This window comes from Protopterus annectens, chromosome 2.part0, assembly GCF_019279795.1.
Source record: "Protopterus annectens isolate FY-2018-M chromosome 2.part0, PAN1.0, whole genome shotgun sequence".
Lineage (NCBI taxonomy): Eukaryota > Metazoa > Chordata > Ceratodontiformes > Protopteridae > Protopterus > Protopterus annectens.
The window spans coordinates 497,600,974-497,622,725 of record NC_056728.1 but is presented as its reverse complement, the minus strand read 5'-3'; positions in this window follow the sequence as shown (position 1 = coordinate 497,622,725).

The following is a 21,752-nucleotide window of genomic DNA, read 5'->3' as shown; positions in this document are numbered from 1 at the left end:
TTCGAGGACTGAGATTATTCATGGCATTTCAGAATAGTTCTCAGTTGGACTTGTGTTTCTCTTGAAATTTGTTTTAGTATATTTTTGTCTTGTTTGATGTGTACATTTACTTGATTCTTATTGCTAATTCACGCCCTCCAGACTATATCCCTGATTTTCCTGAGTTCCTTAGTATGTCTACTTAGCCATTATTTAAGAATAGCACCTCTAAAGTTATGTATGCTCACTGCATTACATCAATGCTTTGTTCTCCAGGTAAAAGTGTTGCATTCTGTTAATGAACTCCCTCATTAAACTTTGGCTGTTTTACCTTTTAACAAATTCAGTCTGTAAAGGCCCAGTTGTTTCATACAGTAAATATGTACAAACACTACAGAGGTTAAAAGAAAACAGCAAACTCTTAAATAATGTTTATTTCTTTCTACAATGTTAATGGCAATCTTCCCAATTATTTCTTGCACCTCTACACCTTTACAGAGAACAATACGAATAACAAGCTGGACAGCAAACACTGAACAAAGAACTAAACTGAAAACAGGTAATGTTGGTTCACAGGGAACATAGCGTTAAGAAATTTGTAGCAAAGGTCAAAGTTCAAGCTTCAAGGTACTTCACCACTAAACAGTGTCCATAATAAGTAAAATGTAAAACAAAGTAAAATCAGTATACTGTATAAGAAAGAAGACATGCATTACAGCAACTAACCCATGAGTGTCAGGGTCTCAAAAACTTGCAAGAAGAGGATTGATGGTAACGAAAAGCAAGCATCATCATGTAGGGCCAGACAAATGTAACTTCATGGATAATACAAGAGCATACAGGCAACGAATGTACCGAACCAGCATAATGGGTTGGTAATGAAAATTAACTGGCACCTGGTAGTAGTTGTCAGAGCTAGCTGCCAGCAGTCAAACTCTGAACCAGGAAGCTATAGGTACAATGATTAGCAATAATCCAGGCAGGAAGAAACTTGTGCACAGACTGCTACAGGCAGGTTTTGAGATGGAAAAAGGTGCACGGCGAGAGGAGTATTCCTAAGAAGAAACCATAAGGAGTTAATGACAGTTAGCACTGCATTACCGAATATCACTCTGTCATTAAAGATGAACCTAAAATGATGCACTTTCAACACAACTTAAAGATTGTAGCCCCTATAAGTAATATAGTGATTGAGAATTGGAGCATTTGTCTTCCTAAGTGTCTATGTATTTCTGTGGCAACTGCCATAGTGGTTAGATTAAGCTTGTTACATATTAGCCTCTGCTAAATACAGTCAATACCATATACTAACAAATTTGCAACTAGCATAACCATCCTTGTTAAAGGAGATCTCCAGCCATCATCATCATCATCACCAACCCTCTTTTTTCCCATTTTCTACAAGGAGTCAGGATGTCGTGTCAACTGTCACCGAACCCTCTCAAGTCATTGCCACCCTCCCACTTTCATCAACACTCATGCCTGACTGTTCAGGTCTTCTTTCACACAATCTATCCACCTTTTTGCTGGATGATCTAGTTTCCTCTTGCCTTCTTCCTGTCTGTCCCAAATCTTCTTCACCAGATTGCCTTCTGCTTTTCTGCATATGTGCCTCAGCCACCATAATCTGTTCTCTTTTACCTTGTCTGTAATTGGAACTACTTTGGCTTCTGCTCTTATGTCCTTATTTCTTTGCCTGTCCCACAGTGTGCATCCTACCACCCTTCTCAGGCACTTCATCACCATGACTTCTAGCTTCTTCATCTGCTCTGCCTTTACTACCCAAGCTTCTGTATCATACAGCTGTACTGGTAGTACTACTGTTTTGTACATTTTACTTTTCAGTTTGTTTGGCATTCGTCTGTAATACACTACCCCTGACAATGTGTGGCAGTTGGCTGCAGTCCCTCTGATTCTAGCTTTGACTTCTTCATTCAGACTTCCCTTCTCTTTAACCACCATTCCCAGATACTTGAAGATTATTTATTTATTTATTTATTTATTAATTTAACATTTGTTTACCTGGAAAGTCCGACTGGGACAGAACCCATTTTAAGTAGAGGCCCAGGGAGAAATGCTCCAGATGGATGTCTTTGGAATGTGGGAGGAAACTGGAGCACCCAGAAGAAATCCATGCAAATGAAGTGAAGACATGCAGGCTCCTCACAGAAGGCACCCCAGTGAAGAATTGAACTGGAAAACCCCTTGTTGTGAGGTGACAACACTAACCAAGCACCACTATTTTTCCTTCTCTCTCAATTTTCATCTTCTAATGATGCCCTCCATTCGATGGCATTACAACTGTCTTATTTGTGCTCAGTTTCAATCCATATCCCGTCAGTTTTGCATTCCATTCCTCTATCCCTTGATGAAGTTCTTGCTCAGAGTCTGCCTGTAATGCCACATCGTCTGCATGCAGCAACTTTGTTAACCTGTTCCCTCCAATCTGTTTGCTAATGTAGTCCATCACAAGTATGAATGGCAGTGGGCTCAAACTGAACCCTGATGCACTCCCACTGGGAACCCCTCTGTGAATCCAAACGCTGTTCGTACTTGAGTCATTGGATCTTTGTACACAGCCTGCACCAGTTCTACCAATGTTTTTAGAACTCTGACCCATCCCAAAAATGCCCAAATCAGCTTTCTTGGTACCTTGTCATATGCTTTCTCCAAGCCTAAGAATGTCCAGTTGGACTCTTTCCTCATCTGTAGCTTTTTCTCAATCTACTGCCTGTGCAAACATTGGGCCAGTTGTGCTGCATCATGATGTAAATCCAAACTGCCCAACTCCTGTCTTGCTTTCTATTACATTTTGTATTCGTTTATCACTCACATTCTCCAGGACTTTCATGCAATATGACAGGAGATTGATACTTCTATACTGCCCACAGTTGTGGATGTCCCCTTTGGTCTTGTACACTGGCATTATTACGCGTATTCTTCAGTCGTCTGGGATTTGTCTTTCTCTCAATACTGCTATGAGTACCATCAGGAGCCATTTCTTGTCTGTCTCACCAAACATCTTTATCATATCTGTTGTGACCTCATCTGAGCCTGCTGCTTTCCCTGACTACTTCTTCCTTAATCCTGTTCTTACTTCTTCTATGATGGTCTCCTCCTCTTGTGTCATCATAGGCTGTATCTGGTGCAGTACAGCTTCTGTTGGGTTTTCTTCATTCAAAAGCTGTTGGAAGTATTCCTTCCAGCTTCCTTTGACATCCAGTGAACTGGCCTTTGACATCCTGTGAACTGGTGAGCAGGTTGCTGCTGGCAAAGCTTATGAAGGGTATCACTATGTTCTTTATCTTTCTGTCTTTGCCTTGCAACCTGATATAGTTTCTTTGTGCCATTTACTGAGTCACTTTACAGAAGCTGGTAGAGTGTCTCTGATGCCTTGTTCTTTGCTATTTCAACTCCTATCTTAGACTCTTTGTTAGTGTTAGCCAACTAGTATTCCTTCCTAGCCTGCTCCATCTTTTCCACCTCCCACTTTTTCCTGCACTTCTTTTTTCTTTTGATGACCCCCTGCACGTCTGAATTCCACCCCAGTATACTTACGTACCTTGCTTCCATATCTGGCTCAGTCACATATCTGTTCTGTAATCCTCACACATCTTGTTTTGAGGTGCTGCCATTTTTATTCAACTCTACTTATTTCATCTTGTTCCTGAGGTGCTAAAGCTCTGAGTAAATTTTGAACTCATGCTCTATCTCCAGTCAACTTCCAGGTCTTCATCCTGGTCCTGTTGACCTTAGAGCCTACTCTGTCCACTGCTTGCAGTTGATTGTGGCAACCAGTGGTTGATGCTGTGGACCATCTGTTTCACTGGGGATGACTTTGCAGTCACTGATTCTAAACAATGCTCTTTCCTAACTTGGAAAAAGTCTGTCTGAGTTGCATGTTGACCACTCTTGTATGTCATTTTGTGACTGTCTCTCTTGCTGAACAATGTGTTGGCCACCATCAAGCCATTTGCCAGACAGAAATCTAGAATGGCCTCTACTTCTTTATCCTGTTTCCCCACCCATGTAGGCCCAGGCAGTCCTCATATCCTGTTCTGTCTGTCCCAATATGTGCAATCAGGTCACTCATTATCAACACCAATTCTTGTTGTCCTGCTTTATCTAGTAGGTCCTGCAGCTGCTGTCTGAATGCACTCTTTTCCTGAATATCACAACCTTGCCATGGGACTGAGATTATGAATAGTGCCCTATCCTTTCATTGGTGTCTGACACCATGAGTCTATCACTAATTCTGATAACATCCCTCACTACCTTCTGAATTCTCTCCCTCACCACAGTTCCCACCCCATTTCTAATCTGTCCTCCTCCTGATTAGTAGACTCTGGATCCCAAGCCAAGTGACTTTGCTATACTACCCCTCCATCTTCTCTCCTGGATACACAGAATATCTAGCCTTCTTCTTACTATCATGTCATGCACTTCAAGCTGTGTCCTGTCAGTAAACCTACAATGAGTGTAACAATACTTAGTTCATGTTTGGCAGGTTCATTTATTTTACATCAAGCTTTCACTCAACAGAGCTATCCCAGGTAACCTAAGCTACGCAACTAGACATTGGTCAGCCAGTAGCTTATTGACTAACGGTGGGGACACACTGGCCAATAGGGACATATACACCCCTTGCACTGTTAGCATGGGTCACTGGCATAGGTCACAGTAGGCTAGGTCAGCAAACTACTAAACACCGGTAACTACCCATGCCCATTTTGATGACATTAGTCAGCACAACTGAATCACCTACAGCCAATTTTTACATTGAGTGGCTGGCCCTGAAATATGCACAGTCTGTGATCTGTGTTCTCCTCTCTTAAAGATACTGCACACCACAGTTAATGCCCAAACTGGTTGGTATATACAACTCTTCCACCTTATAGGCACCATCTAGAGTCTGTGCTGCTGCCCACAACTCCATTATTGGGTGAGTTTTGAGGTGAAAAGACTCAGCATGTTTTTGGGAAGTGAAAGGAACCCCACAGAGACACAGGAAAAACATGCAAACTCCATCAGAGATCAGAATCAAACTTTGTACCTTATGCATGGGAGAGGAAGACATTAACCATTATGCCAACTGGTTCCTCTAAGGGAGATGTACAGCTATACATTGCCATCATTTAAATGAACACTCTTGGTGCTTTATGCAATACTTTTTTAACTCTTGATTTAAACTTCATTAAAAGAACAAGAGCTTTGGCTCACCACATTCCAACACCATCAGATAACACCACTTCCTTAAATAAGATGCAATTAATTAATTCTGATTTAAAGAGCCATGTACACCACAAGACATTTAATACTTCAGAATAAATACCTTGCAATTAGTGAAAAAAGGGTTGTCTATCAGATGCTAGATGTGACCAGTACCACATGTGGTAACGTTCGTTGACATCACAACATCGAATCTGACAATGCTGGACATCAAAACCATCATAACATACTGAATCCCAGAACTTCCTACTGCTCTGAGCTCAGGAACAAGTACTAAAATAGGTCATGAACGAGGGGCAAGTCCAAGGGTTTGAAATGCAGTGTCTCCAGAATTGCGAGTTTCGATGTTGTAATGTCAGCATTGCCAGGCTTGATACAAGTCACACTGAGCATCTAATAGACAACAAAAAAAATCTATAATAAATATTTTATCATAAATACATAATCACAATAAATATTTCATAAGTTCATTATTCATTCATTTAGATGGTAAAGTTTCAAACATAAAAATAAACCATGCTTCTTTTTTAATAATAAATCCACAACTTTCTCTTTATACCAGCAAGTGATCTCATACCAGCTGGTGATCATTAAAAACCCTAGGTAAGTGCTAAATTTATATAATACTGAGTCCAAAATTCAAACTGTAGTGTTTGGTTAGTCAGTGTATAACCCCATATACATTATCTCACTTTTTCAGCTACATATATAAAAATAGCTTCATACTCTCCATCACTTTTCTAAGGCATGTTAAACCTAACCCTAAGCTTGCCTATGCTTCTAACCCCAACTCTGCATCTTAACTTAGAACAAAAACTTTGCATAACACTGCCACTACACAACACATTCATATACAAACACATACAGCAGCATATCTGCACAAGAGTAAACCTATCCCCTTCCCTAACACTTATTCTAACCCTAGAGCACAAACGTTGAGAGACACACGTCCACTCCTTAAAGCAGAGAATTTGGGGATATCCAAAAAATTCAACATTAAAGTCCCAAGCCCACACTTTCCTTACTCACACACATTCAACCTTCCTTCTTTCAACATCTCCAGCACTTGATAATGAGTTATCTCAATTAATTTTCCAGTCACTTCACTCTGTTGGCAAACTGGCAATTTGACAGAGTAAAGTGAAACCACACACACACACACACACACACACACACACACACACACACACACACACACACACACTTTATCTATATGTGTATATACGGGATCACTACTAAAGCCCGGATACTTACAATACCAAAGACCGGAATCCCAAGACCAGATACCCGAAAGACGAGAAGACCGTAAGACCAGAAGTGAGAAATTTAAAATACCAAACACTACACTAAACATACACCACACACACACACACACACACACACACACACACACACACACACACACACACACCTTCAACCAAAACACAAATACACAAACCTACACTACATAAAAGTAGGGAAGCAATCCCCCCTGCATCCCTCACACACCCCCCCTACTTAAATATTCTAACTCCAAGGTCACACTATACAGACAAACACACAAAAACACCACCACACACCTACATTACCTACACACACACACAAACACACACACACACACACACACACACACACACACACACACACACACTTACACACACACTAAAGCCCCTAACCAACACAACCAAACATAGATACTTACCTAACCTCTTGACATCTCCATATTTCGCGATTTTGAAATTCTCCCTTCTGGTCTTCCGGTCCTCTCGTCTTTCGGGTATCTGGTCTCAGGATTCCGGTCTTCGGTATTGTAAGTATTCGGAATTTAGTAGTGATCACGTATATACAAATATATGTGTGTCGATGTGTGTGAATTCATTTATGTGGTAGCATGCACTATACTCAGCATGTTGTGGGCTGCTTATATCAGAATGAAACTTTTATACATTTGGAATAAACTAAAATTTCAGTTCTTAGAATCATTTTAACTGTGGAACAGTCCATATAACTCTCTAGTTTCTTTACGTGTCTTTGATATCAACTGAATTTGACAATACTGTTTGTACTGGACATCTAATCTTCCTTTTGGGTCAGTTCTTGCAGTACTCCACAAATTCAGAAATCTCTGACTACCAGTTCTCGCAGATTCTATTATCATGTGATAAAGAGTGGTTGCTCGTTGCCATAGAATTTTACATGTGTCTTGCCCAAAGATTTGAAGTTTCGTTATACAGTGTTCAGTCATCCTCGTGAACAATAAAGAATCTTGATTTAGCTGCTTTACCAGCAACTTCATATTCAGGCTGTAGCCTTGACTACGGCTTTTGTAATTATATATTGCATTCAACCTGTAAATCTGGTGGACTTCTTTAGTGTCCACTGCAGAGTTGTTTATGCCTTTGCTGGCTTCTCTCCATCATTTCCTTTACTCTGTATTGATTTTCAGACATCAGTAATGTAGCTGAAGTATGCAATGGGTTTAAAACATTTAGCCCATTAAGTTGAGTTGGAGAGAGACTCAATCCCTGCAACTGAGTATTTCCACATCCCAAGCGATCTGAATACTTTTGCCACTGACTTTTCTCTTAGATTCTTCATTATTTAGATAGTTATCTCAGCTTGTCAATCAGACAAATATGTTTGTATATCAACTAGAGCACAAAAACTTTCTCTGTTCCTGACCGTTCTATTGATGACTGTTGTCAAATATGACAGCATCAAATAGCCCATGTTTTGGTAATATATAATTTAATGTGCTAGTTATAGTTGTACTTGTTGTGTCTGTCAGTTTGATTATTTCAAGAAACTTGAAATAATAAAACATACTAAAATGCATAGCTTCTTAAAATGAGCTAATTTGTGACAACTATGTTCCTTGGATAATCAAGAACTGGATGTGCTACACTCTCTACCTTTAGATGGTTGTTGTGATATGCATTGCAGATGACACAGCTCTGCACTACTTGTATATAAGTCAATATTCCTGGTTGATACATTGTATCACTTGCTCTTTCATTATATGTAATACTACCATGTGTAATTTGTGCATCCTTTAAAGTATTTACTTTCTTGGCTAACTAGGAACTATTATTTGTTTTGAGAATTATTCTCTGTGCACAGTTTATATCTTCCTTATATAAAAAATAAGATTGATTTTTGCCTTACTGAAGCATTTTGCTCTGGCTACACACTCATAATGTCTTTTAGTCCCTGTTTTTTTCTAAGTGTGCATCAATATTCCTTTAAATTTCTTTCTCTTGTAATTGTTAGTTGTGAAAATACCAACTGAATCCCTAGTTCTCTTTCTATAAATTTTTCATCACCTCTGATGAATATGCACTAATCAAAGTATTTTCAAAATGTAGGTCCTTGTCTGATTTGTATTTCACATTCTGATCATGGTTTTGTAGAGCAAATAACATCCTTTGTGATCTTGGTTGTATCGTGTACAAAGACTTCCTGCATGTTTTGCAATGGTTTGTCATCTGTTTTGACCTGACCTTCTTTATCATAGTTATAAATATAGGATTTCTTACATAATACAATAATGTTAATAGTTCCTTTTCTAAATGAGCACACATGTTCTGTTTATCTGTAAAAACTCTTAGCCCATAGAAACTGGTATATTCTCTTACATGACCACAATTTCCATAGTGTTTTGACTGACAAAGCAGCTTTCTTGTTTATAGGTTAACAATGAAACATCTATTACTAGTTTCTTGCTCATTTCAAAACGTCTTTTCCTAGTCATAGCTCCATTCCTATACTGCATTGAGGCATACTTATCTTCAACATATTTTGTACAAAATTTACTAGATGCTACATTATTTCTGCAAAGTTCTGTAATGCTCGCTTATCTTCCCGCTTTGCCATTTGCACAGCTGCTCACTTTTTCTGCATCAGGTTTCAGTTTCTCTAAAATTAGACTGCAACCCATATTTGGTCACACATATTAAACAATGAATGCAACTTACCTTGAAACTATGTTATCTTAATGTACATTATTTGGATCTGTTCTGAAAGTCAATGGAATCCATTTAGTGATACCTACATTGTAAAGTAGCTTAGGTAATGTCTATTTAGGTAGTACATGGAATGTTACTAATTTTCCAGAAGTATAGAAGGTGTTTGCTAAAAATATATTTAGAATGATATTGCGGGGTCACTGATATATGTGCATATTATATATATATAAATATGTATGTGTATATATGTGGGTGTACTTCACAAACCTGAAATCACACTTACCCAACTTTCATTTAACCGAGACGACAAAGCTGAAAACTCAGAAGATCGACTGCTCAGAATACTGACTTTCAACTCCAGGTAAGTAAGATGGGTAAGTGGGATTTTGGGTTTGTGAAGCAGACCCATATATATATATATATATATATATATAATATATATATATATATATATATATATATATATATAATATGTGGGATTTCATTATGGCCCCAGTGCAAATTAAAGTTGCCAACAACAGCACAATGTCACTTATGAATGGTGGGTAATAAGGAGTCAATAATATTAATGCAGGCTGGTAGAATATCATACAAAACTAAAATATAAAGTTGTGGGAGGTTTCCAGATGTCCATGAACTTAACTAGTTTGAATCATGGTTTGTAGTATTTGGAGAGGTTGTAATGCAACTGGGTATTATGTGATTGGCCATAAGAAGAAGTCCATTCCCTCCAACTCTGACTCCTACACTTTTGCAGCGTTTGTATTTCCAGATAAGGAATAATGATGGATTGGATTGTTTTAGTACTGAATCTGAAACTGCAATTATATCTGGACTTTGGTTTGGTATGCTGATTTCTTGATGATAGCATTTTTTTATTATGCTGTGCATTCAGATTTCTTATTGTTATACCTTTTATAAACAGTTTGGGATAAGGCACCAGAGATGGGCCGAATGCTGTCATTCATAGCCATTCAGCATTAGAATAGGCAGAAAACTGTCACCAAGTAGTAAATACCAGACTGATCTACCAGTTCACATGTTAGTTATTATCATGGCATATGACTAATAGATGGCATGAAAGAAGTTAATGTAGTCCTTAGAACTTCTTTTGTGTCTCATATTAGAGAGAGTGCTGGGAACTTCCTGACATGGGCTGATTGTTGGAAAAAAATACGTTTCTCTTGGGAGATAGTATGGGTTGTACATGTTTTTGATACATGTAGTAAAAACATTACAGTTGGCATTATTTGACAGTGTAAGTGTATGATTATAAAGTATTATAAAAGGTTCTGTCACAGGCATTCTAAGTTGTTCACAAAAGACCGAACTATGTAGTTATGGAAATTAGTGTGAAGCAGTTATGGATCTTGCTGCTATAGCTATAATTCATGTTGCCACTGCTGTTTTCTTATTGGTGGTATTTAATTAGTGGTTAATGACATGTTTAAAATAAGACATTGATATGGGAATTGTTGCAATCTGCAGAGGGTAGAAAATGGGTAGGTCTGGGCACTCACAGGTTTTGCAGTAGCAAAAGAAAAACTATCAATATATGCACATGTGAGTTTTCTTAGCTGTTACCAATGATAACAATTTACTAATTGTGTTTCTGTATGCTCTATACAAGGAAACTGTCAATGCTAACTTTACTAAAATAATAAGGAAATAATGGTGAAATCACTATTCCTCTCTAGGAAGGGAAATACCTTGGTAAAACTTTGTAATAAGCCAACAATCAAATAAAAAAATCATTCTACCACCCCTGAGCAAGTATGCAGTACTTTTCAATAAAACAGAGTAGTATGACTTTTAACCATCTGTTTAAAACCCTACCCATAAAACTGTATAAACTGAATGGCTTCTAAATGGCATTAAAGATGTAATGACAAAGTCAGTTTTCATGCAGGAAGCAGATACAGTGATGTGGCAGTGCAGAGGTGCGACCACTTATGATCTGCCCCTTTTCCCAAGAACAACCAACCAAAAGCTTTTGTTGCTCAAGGTGTGATTTGAAATTGCCCTTGGTGGGTTGAGTTGAACTAGACAGAGTTGTGATTCTCTGATTAGTTGTATTAGGCAAATGTTTCTAATGTGTCAGACTTAAATTGAAAGATATTTAGGAAGCTTAAATTAGTAATCAGTCTTGTATATGATTGACTATTTATGGATTATTGCTTATTCCGTGCCTAGCATTTTGAATTTTGTCTTTTAGAGATTTTTACACAGTCCACTCAGTTATGCTGCTCTTCATCCTGAAGTAAAATGAACTGTTGTCTTTTAAATTTTCCATAACATCACATGAATTATTTCATACAAAGGAAATGTAAGATTTTTGAACTGGCATCCCAGCTGTCTGCATTCTTGTGTTTGTGAGGCTATGTACTAGCATAGATAATAAAAAGTAAGTCAACTAGTTGTGTGCATGCTAATATTCACTTATACATAAAGAAATAATAAACATGCTGACACTTTATTTTGCATATCTAATGGAGCCAAATGGCTACTCTTCCATTATGATGTAGTCAAGTAGTCTATCTAACTTTCTGCATTTCAAAGTTTATGTGGAAGGACTGTGAGCTTGGCTAGATCATAAGTAGTAGGAGAAAACAACATCTAGTTTGACATAATGTGTGCAAACAGTGCTTAATAAATTATATATTCCTACCGGTCTCAAAAGCAGACCAGGTTGCACAGTGTTTTTCTAGCCTTGTCTTTTAACTTCCTAGATCAAGGAGAGTATAAAACTGGGTAAGAAAAATGTCTTGGTCATTGTGATGAGAGAGTGCATTGTTCTCCTTAAATGACCAGTATAGACTTATCTGCTTTGACAGTTGGGTGATATAGATTTGTTTCATAAAAATATTAATAAAGCTGCAGAAAGCATTTTAAGAACAAACCAACACATGACTGGAGAAAGGAGATATTGCCAATTGAGATGACTGAAAGTAAGGGTACAGAAAATAGGCAAGGGGGCTGGAATGTACTGGAGAAAACTGGCTAAGAAACCAAGGTACTGGGAGCAAATAACTAGAGAGGGAAATATAATAGATTGGGAAGAAGCCAAGAAAAAGTCTGGGCTGTAGGTTAGAGACTGACTTCCCTATCAGGGATTGATGTCACAGTATATGCAAGAGAAAGGGGTAGGGGAGTCCTAGGTGAAAGACCTGCTATGGTAGCCTTTTTAGTCAAAAATAGAACAGATAATTAGTAGATCATATAAAATGTTGCATGAGAACATTAAGAATAAATCAGAGGAGGTTAGAAAAGAAAGGAAAGACCGACTGCAAAAGCAATTTTCAAGGGAACAATAGGAGGACATATGGATAGTTTTCAACTGTGTAACAAAGTCCAGAAGATTTAGGAGTTTTGCTTGGTAGTGTTTGCACAGATATTTTTACTCCAAGCAAATAATATTTCTTCATGTAAATAATACATTTTGGAGGTGTGATGGTGAAGAAAAAGATAACTGGGAACATGATTTTTGGGAGTGTAATGAGTAGGTAGATTTTAAAAATTTTCTTCAGAATACTTTGTCAGAAATATTGGAGGAACAAACGGCTATAATTAAGTAAATTATTCTTTTGAATTGGGGCACAGAATCTGAATTCTCTAGATATAGAAAAGTTTTAAGTCGAATTCAAGTTGCTGCCAAAAAAATGAATTACTAGAAAATTGAAGCAAAATCTAAACTAACTGTATTGGAAGTATTGAATATTGCAAAAAAGATAAAATAACTGTAAGTGGGACCTTTAGAAAAGAGAAGGCGCAAATTATACTTAAATAAATGGAATTTGTGTCAACAACACATACAAAATAATGTTCAGAAGGAAAAGGAGGAGCAGGATTTAAGGGAAGGTAGGGACTGAGCAATTTATGTTATGTTGCATTGAATGGCAGTTGTTATAAAGACAACATATATGTAATGCATAATTTATGTAAATAAATGTTAATATGGTTTGTTGTTATTTCTATTGGATATTTTTTGAGATATTTTCAGACTGGAATATTGCAATCTTTCATGGAAGCTTAAAATGCTAACATCAGTTGTTCATATTTTGATTTCAGTATTCAAAGTCTTTATATAGAGCCGGCAGCCTGTTGTTTTCAGGATTTAATTTTTCTATTTCTTCTTCTAAGGGATCATTGTATCCATCATGTGAGAAAATTCTAACTATGATTCAATGAAGAGCATGCAGAGACTGTGGGTGATACAAAATTAGCAACTGAACAAAAGTGCAGTATTTTTAATTGAGTGATTCACAGTGCATGCAAAAATATGCATAATGACATGTAAATAAAAAAATGAGAAATTAATAGACCAGAATATGCAAATGCAAGAAGTCAAGATGATAGACCAATTCAGAGATGTATAAAATGGCAGCACTGAATGACCATGGCCACTGATTTTGAATGTCATGTATAAGGAGTGCATAATGTGAGGCATATTAGGCATAGCATCTGTAATGTCTCAGCAGAATGTATTGGTAATAATAACTGGAGCCAGTACTGGCCCATACAAATAGGTTCTTAAGTTCTTACTAGATAGGTGGCCTTCAAGAACATCTAGAGCCTAGCCATGCAACCAGAAAAAGCCATACCATTCAATGAGGGCCATACTGTTTACACCAGGAGTAAATGTATGGATAGCCTTCAGTTGTTAAAGTGCAATTTAAAAGAGACCAATAGATTATATTGTCTGACATACAAGGATAACTTGTTCTATAGGTAGAAGATTCTTTGTGTGAGGAACCTGTCTTTCCAAGAGACCTTGTTTAGCTCACAGTGAAGGTTGCTTTCACAGTGGATAACTGGATGCCTAAGAGGAGGGAACACAAGACAAAGCCTTGAGGGAGAGCACTAGTGATATCTCATGTAGATGAGAAGGTATCACCAACTCTTGAGTGCATTTTGTAAGAGTGACAATTTGCAATGCAATGTATATCATATGGAGTTGCATTTAGAATAGTACGTTTGCAATAATTCAAGCACTGGGAATCATATTGAAGGCTGTAGCAAAGTCCAGATAAATAGTATGGACAGAATGACCTTTGCAAGGAATTATTCAGATTAAGGAGATAGGCTCTTCCTTTCATGGAACTAAACTAAGTAGGGTTGAAGGTTTGCAGACTGCCATTTGCACTGTTTATCAAGCAGACCAAGGCATGCTCCATGATTTTACAAATGATGTTGCTAAGGCTAATAGGGCAATAATTGTCAGCATTTCTTGTAGGGCAAGCCTCATGGAATACCACCATAATGGCCATTCTTCTGATGTCAGCAACATTCCCTGTGGAGAGATTAATGCTGAAAAGGCTAAGAAGGTATTCTGTATTGCTGTTCTTTGTACTAACTAGGTGACAGCCTTGTATATTGTCTGGGCTCATGGAGCTATTTTTTTATTTATTTATTTTATTTTGGATATGGCTTCTAAGAACTGTTCCATTGTAATTTGGGGGGAAGGGGAGTTTAGAGATTTAAGAGCTAGAGATTTAAGTGCTAGAATAAGGGGTGAAATTGAAACATAATTTAGCAGCTACAACATTTTATGACTTTGGGATCAAACTAGGGAGTATCATTTGATTGGAGTTCATTGTGTTGTTGGATGTTACTACTAATGCTCCCAACATATTTAGAAAAAGGTCTTAGGATTATGCTTGAAGTAGGTGGATACTTTTAGTTCATAACCTACCTTAGTCGGTAACCATTTGAAATGTTGGGACTCATTAGACTAAGTCCTGAAATATGGAGACTGAATGGCCAAAAAATCTGAGATGCCATTTCTTGGAATATTCCATTTTCTCTAATGTATGGTGATCTCAAGTTGGTATATATAAGTTCTGGGGGTGTGGGGGGCTTTCCTCCACATTGGGAGTTCAGGGGAACAAGCTCCCCATGAAAACAAGTTTAAAGGGGAATGAGTGATTTTCAACATTTGCTTTTCTCCTGGTTTTGGGTCTTTTTTCAGCTTGCCAGCACTCGGCATTTCAAGTGCTGATGTTTCAACAGGGAGCTTCCTGACGGAGTTCTTTGCTGGGCTGCAATAAGTATCTTCTTACTGCAAGAATTGGGGAATTTTTTTATATGAAAGAAGCAGTTTGGCTCATATATTAACATCTGGCAGATCAGTAGATAATTCATCACTTCAAAATGGACAGGGATATACTATGATACCAAGCTGAACGGTGTTGCCCATGAGCAGTATCATAGAGTCTGCTTGAAAAATAAGCATACAAGGAGAAAGGGAAGATCCACAACTGTGGGCAGTACAGAAGTATCAAACTGCTGTCACACTGCATAAAACTTCTGGTGAGGGTGATTGACAAATTAATATGCAGAAAGTAAGATGGGAGGTAAGGAGTTCAGATTCAGATCAGGGTACAGCACACCTGACCCGATGTTTACAGTGAGAGAGGTAGTTCAGAAGAAGCTAGAAATGAGTAAAGAGTCCAACTGGGTATTCCTAGACTTTAAGAAAGCATATGACAAGGCAGGGGTGCATCCAGAAAAATCTGTTTTGTACTCGGAAGCTATTTTTGCTGTCCCCCACCTTACCTGGCATTTAAAAATTGGATGACTTTCAAAATGCTGCCCCCTTCAACACTTAACATATATGAATCATTTTAGCTGTGCCTGGAGGAATTAATTTAGGGTGTTGTAAACATAATATGGTCTGAAAAAATCCACAATGTTTCTAAGTGATACTCAGAAAATTGTACTGAATAGAGTATAAAGAGTAAAGCCTCATGACAAGGTCCTGAGAAAGATGATTTGTGCAGTGTTGTGGTGGTTCAATCTCCCATTAGCTTTGGTAGAATTAGTGCTGGCTATGTACAAGGATCCAATCACTCAAGTACGAATAGTGTTCAGTCTCACAGAAGGGTTCCCAGTAGGACTGGGTGTGCACTAGGGTTCAACTCTGAGCCCACTGTTGTTCATACTGGTGATGGACTACATTCGCAAACAGGTCGTAGGGGACAGATCAACAAAGTTACTGTATGCAGACAATGTGGCATTACAGGCAGACTCTGAACAAGAACTTCAGCAAAGGGTAGGGGAATGGAATGGAAAACTGTAGGCACATACGATGACACCAAATGGGGAAATCTGAAGAAGCTGAAAATTGAGATAGAAAGGAAAATAGTGGAACAGGTTAACAGCTTCAAGTATATGGGAGGGGTGGTGGAGGAGAAGGGAGGTCTTAACAAGGAGGTCAAAACTAGAATGACAGGTGCTGAAGTGAGATGATGTATATTGAATTATATACTGGCTATCCAAACACTACAATTTGAATTTTGGACTCAGCATTATGGCACAGAGTGTCAGGTGTAATGTATGACAGATGAATGCCAAAGAAGCTGAAAAGTGAGGTGTAAAAAACAGTGTTGCAACTAGTACTACTGTATGGTACAGAAACCTGGTCAGTAAAGGCAATACAGTTGAGGAAGCTAGAGGTGATGGAGATGAAGTGCCTGAGACCAGTGAGAGGATGCACACTGTGGGGCAGACAAAGAAATGAGGACATCAAAGAAGAAGATAAAGTAACTCCAATTTCAGAGAAGGTCAAACAGAACAGATAACAGTGGTTTGGGTACATGTTCAGAAAAGCAGAAAACAAACTGGTGAAGATTTGGGACAGACAGGAAGAATGCAAGAAGAAACAAGAGTGACAGCAAAGAGATGGATGGATTATGTGAGAGAAGCCCTGTGATAGTCGGGCATGACTGTCAAAGGAGGTAGGAGACTGACATTGAATTGAGAGTGATGCGGACAGTTGATATAACACCCTGACCCCATGTAGAAAATGGACAAAAGGGGTTGATGATGGTGCTGATGCTTGGTATGCCAATTCTTGCAGCCACAAGATACATGTAACATTGAGCATCCTAGCTACAGGGACCTTCTAACAGCCTTCATTGACATATTAGGTATACCACAGGCCTCTGTATCATGAATATTATTCAGTTCCTCAACGTTAGGCTACAACATGTGGAGCAGCATGTCTGATTGTTAAGGCCATCAAAAGAGAATCAGCTGTACATGCCTTTTATGACACTGCATAGTGTTTTGACATCCTGGACACCACAGATTGCACCTGTTTCCTATTAAATCCTCACCTGTTCCGGGAACACAGAAATACATAAATAGGCAGGGATATCATTCCTTGAACTGCCATGTGGTCTGTAATACCCAGGGCATTATCTATGTGTCTGTGTGCTACCTATGCAGTTTACATGATTGGATCATTTGGCACAGATCAGCCCTCTTTCAATGGATCCTGCAGGAAAACTTCCCACAAGGTATTAACTTGATAGGTGCACACACATTGCAAACAGAATAGATAATAAAATCCACCCCCATGCAAGCTCAGAGCAAGTCACATATAATGTTTTCTTTATGTGTTTAATTTGATGCCAAATATGTCCATGAGCCAAAGTTGATAAATCCCAACTGCAACCCAGAAATCATGGAGGAAATGGTATACAGCATAACCAGTGCTAAAAACAGAAACATAGTAGAAAATGTATTTGAAGTTATTACTGGTAGATTACACTGTTTTGATGTCTCCAGTGGATCACTTCGTTACTATATTTATTCTGCATCATATATTAGAACTCTAAAGGAAGGACATATAATGCAGAATATTTATTGTGTGCACCATGCAACACAGCATGGACGTTTGAAAACAGAGAGTGGAATCCTGCAAGATGTGCTACACATGACAAAGAAGCAGTAGCAGGGCAGGAAGGTGATACCAAGCAAGATAATGCATCAGTTGAGCCATAGTCCAGGCAGCAATGAGAGCAATATAGTGCTGCATTGAAAGAAATATGCATGTGTATGTATGTATGTATTTATGTATGTATGTATGTATGGGTCCCCTTCGGTAGATCGAACTTTTAAAAGTTCGAAGATGATATGGCCGAGACCATAATCTGGAACATTTAAAAGTCTGAACAGACTGAATGGAGATCCGCAAACAGAGCGGAACAGTAAGATTTCCCATTTCCGCAATGTACTGTGATCTCGGAGTTCGTATATTTAAGTAAGGTGGGTGTGGGGGTGGGGTGCGAATATATGGTCTCGGCCATAATATTTGGTTCGAACTTGTAATATGTTCAATCTACTGAAGTAGATCTGTATGTGTGTGTAAATATATATATATATATATATATATATATATATATATATATATATATATATATATATATATATATATATATATATATATATATATATATATATATATATATATCATTTGTTCCATCAAAAGGGGCCATTATATAAGTAGCAGAAGACAATATGATGCATGGCCTGACATTCGGGCTATGCAGGGCAGTGCATGGTCTGTCCACACTGTGCATTAGACATTGACATACTACTCACACAGGTTAAGAGTAATCAGAGGGTTGTCATCATTGCTTGTACAGGAGGGATGACACAGTTACAGTTGACAGCAAACTAAAATTTACAGTAGAAACATAGAACGTGAAGTTGGTAGCCAAATTCTCTATGTATTTATTGGATGTCAGGGATCACGTCCTCCAGTGATGGTGCTGGGGTATGACTATGCCACCACTGCTGATATCCACTATGCTGGCCGATAGGGATCACATGCTCTGACAGGAAGGCTGCAGTGTGAGGGGGCGTGGCCAAGGATGAACACAGGATAGCAGCAGATTTCTTCAGCTCCACCAATTTCATTACACTGACAGGAATTAATTACTTAAATTAATTTTTGAAGTAATTTTCTTTCTAAATATGTTTGTTTTATATAGTTCTTGAACTATATCTAAAAAAGAAAGGAAATCTTAACAATATTCCTGTCAGAAATCACTTTGGAAATTTTCCTGTCAGTTTATCAGTCTGAAATGAGTTCCAGTAAGACAAATTCTCAAGACTCCAGCATCAAGAAAGAACTTCAGTCTCTGATAATTATAATCCAGCAACTTACTGCTAAGATGGATAAAATGGATACTAAAATAGACACCTTCATAGAAAAAACTACAAAACAAATAGACTTGTTACATATAGACCTGCAACAACAGAAGATCCAGATGACAGGCTTAGAAGAAGCTGTGAATGACATGTAAAATAGAATACAAGAAGAGGAAATCAACATTGAGTTTCTGCTGAAACAAAATACACATTTACAAACAAAGCTGGATGACCTGGAAAATAGATCAAGGCGCAATAACATTAGGATTTTTGGACTGCCAGAAAATATTGAAGGTAACAATATTACTTCTTTTTTAACAACATGGCTCCCTAAAACTTTAGACTTACCAGAAGCATTCTCTTTTGGTATCGAAAGAGCACATAGATCTATAGCTAATACTAACCCTAACAAAAACTATCCTAGATCAGTTATAGTTAGATTTCTATCATCTTTTGATAAAGAGATGGTTCTTAAATCTGCTTGGGCTAAAGCTCCTGTTAAGATTAATGAGACAACTGTGCGTTTTGACAATGACTATTCTTCCATGGTAATAGCTAAAAGAAAAGTTTTTCTGCCACTAATAAGGGAGCTTAAAAAAGCACAGTTTAAAACATACCTTCTGTTTCCTGCCAAGCTTAAAATCTTCCTTCCTGATGGTCCTAAAATTTTCAATGACTTAGACTCTGCCTTACTGTTTATCAAAAAAAATAAGATTTTGGATAAAATAGAATAAATGGAATGGGCTAGTCCTTCATTAAAGAGACTGGCAACTGAAACTTCGTGGAAGACTTCAGAGAAGAAGAAGAGACTAAAAAACAAATGATCTGTTCTATGTTTTTTTCTCTCATCATTTTATTTCATTATTAATCTTTTTAAATATAGTTCCTGCATTTCCAAGAAGCAACAAATATTTTGAAAAAGATTTAATCAAAGTTATTCTCTGTGTGCAAAGAAATGTTTTGTTTCATAACTAGTCAAAATATCTGGAGATTTAATGGCAAGTTGTGATTCAACTTGTTTCTCTTTCTGAAAAGGAGAAGTAAGGTCAGTAATTTGATACATTTTTTCTTTATCTTTTTTTTTTCTTCTCCTTTTCTTCTTTTCTTTGTTTAAACAATGACATTCTATTTAGATTATGTAGTGGGTAAAGGGTGGGGTAGGGCATGGAGAGAAGAGTAATGAAAATATGATTAATAGAATAATAACATATTTATTCCTTGTAAAAAGTTTATATGTTCTTCAAATGCTATTCCTAATTATACTTTCTTGATTACACTGCTTATGCTTGTTTGTAAATAATCTGTCATGCTTTAACTAATAATAATTAGAACTAAATAATAGTAAATAATATGTTTTATTTTTAACTCTATTAATATAATCAGTAAGTAATATTCCATTGTATATACTTCTTATAGCTTTCTCTTACATTTTTTTATTTCTGCCTTACACCCTTTTACTTTCTACTCTCTTTTTCTTTTCTTTATTAATATATAGAAATGCTTTTGATCATATAGACACAGTAAATAATAAGATTTGCATAAAATTGAGTTGGGACAAAAATATTGAGTTTTATTACTTATTAATAATTTTGGGCTTAATTTCACTTACATAGAGTCTGTAATAACCTGTAGAATGCATTGTGAAGGTTTTGTCATGTTTAGATGCATTTACACTGCTAAATGAATGTTTGTCACTAGTTTTTAATAAGTTTCCTGCCAAAATGTTAAGAGAGACAATCTGGGATGTGGGCTGTCTCATGCACAGTGTCCATGAGCTACTTCAAAAGCTTCAACTCTCAGAATTCTCACAGAGAAGCTGAAAGCAGCTAGTCTCACCTTTGACCTAGATATCACACTGACACATCACAGATTCAGAAGTGACACTCTACCAGGAAATAGAAATGATACAAATGCGACTATGTGAAGGAAAATGAACTCTTTAACATCTAAATGTGAGTTATTTTATATAATTACTTAAATATCTATGTTATAATTCATAAAATATGTCAGTTATAATGAGTTTAAATGATACAGTTTCTTGTAGTAAGTAAATGTCTTATTTTAGAAGGCATAGAAAATGAAACATTTACTCAAGTGTTTTTGAAAATCTACTTAGCAGCTTAACAATCTGTGTTAAAAACTTATGTTCCAAACATATACATTACTATAACTCATTTAATTCATCTGATTGACAAGCATAAATAATTTTATAACTCTATACTGGAAGAAATTGTCATGTGATATATTTTAAAGCAGTAGTATAGCATGGTTGTAAAATCTGGTTACTAAAATGTGTTTGCTGTGCATTATTTTGTATAAAGCAGACAGATTTATTGTAGGGACAGCAAGTAAGATGGTGCTCAGTAAGGAGCTAGGGGAAGTCTTAAATCGATTGGAATTGGACTTTGTTAAGCTGAAAAAGCTACAGTTGCAGCGTCAACACTTTGAAGCATGCATTTTGAAACGCGTAGTTCCCCGTGGACTTCGCGTATTCAAAATGCCAACTTCAGGTAACACTTATCCTTCTTTGCTACAGAAGTGGCAGCAACTCAACTTGAATTTGAGTTTTGACTATATGAAACTCTTGAATGAGTTTCATTTGAAAGAAGAACAAGAACTGCGTTTGAAAGTGAATGAACAGTATAATAATGTGTTACTGAA